The sequence below is a fragment of the Pediculus humanus genome, genomic scaffold (genome assembly GCF_000006295.1).
Source record: "Pediculus humanus corporis 1103172108259 genomic scaffold, whole genome shotgun sequence".
In the NCBI taxonomy this organism is placed as follows: Eukaryota; Metazoa; Arthropoda; class Insecta; order Psocodea; family Pediculidae; genus Pediculus; species Pediculus humanus.
Genome location: NW_002987828.1, coordinates 126,975 through 127,723, shown reverse-complemented (window position 1 = coordinate 127,723; position 749 = coordinate 126,975). Strand labels below are relative to the sequence as shown.

The 749-nt window shown below is 27.4% G+C and overlaps 1 protein-coding gene across 1 annotated transcript in view; it reads left to right on the top strand.

Annotated features, from left to right (window-relative positions):
- Phum_PHUM489610 (papillomavirus regulatory factor prf-1, putative) overlaps positions 1-749 on the top strand; it is a gene marked incomplete at both ends in the record, with an annotated part of 16,564 nt that overhangs the window by 7,017 nt on the left and 8,798 nt on the right. The gene's annotated exons all lie outside the window — the stretch shown is intronic.

Sequence of the window (749 nt, the reverse complement as noted above, 5' to 3'; positions counted from 1 at the left end):
TGAAAGTAAAAAAAATTTATTTATGGGGAGCGGAGGGGGGAGGGGAAGGGGAAGGGGAAGGGGGGGCTTGAAAGAGAGTAGTAATAGTAGTAAGAAAAGATTTTTTTTTTTTTATTACGATAATAAAAATGAAAGGATAAATTTTTTGTTCTATTTAACAATCGCCATGAATTCGAATCGTTCGAATGATTTTTTTTTTTTTTTTTTTTTTTTTTTTTAACAAGAATCCATATCTAATTAAAGTTATTTACAGTTATATACATATAAATATATATATATCGATTCGCGAAAAACCGCGAGGTTATTATTATTATTATTATTATTATTTGTAATAAATGTTGCAATACTCTACGACCAACTTAACCATCCTTGAAAATTAACACATTAATTGCAAATTTTTTTCTTCTTATTTTTCTTATTTTATTTTTAATTGACTATTTAAAAACGCACACGCACACGCACTCACGCACACACGCGATTATTATTCTCGTATTATCCCCCTACCACCTTTTTTTTTTTTTAAATATCCTCGAACGTATCACATAGTGTGTGCGTGAGATTCACACAAAACAATTTCTATTGTTTATTTAAAAATAATAATAATAATAATGATATCGCAAAGATGGCCTTAAGCCGAGATGTAAATACGATAGAAAACAAAAAATTTCGTTTTTTTTTTAAATAGAAAAAAAATCCTCGTGAAAGTTCATTACACTCTTTTAGAAATCATTTAAAACGTGTAAATTAAA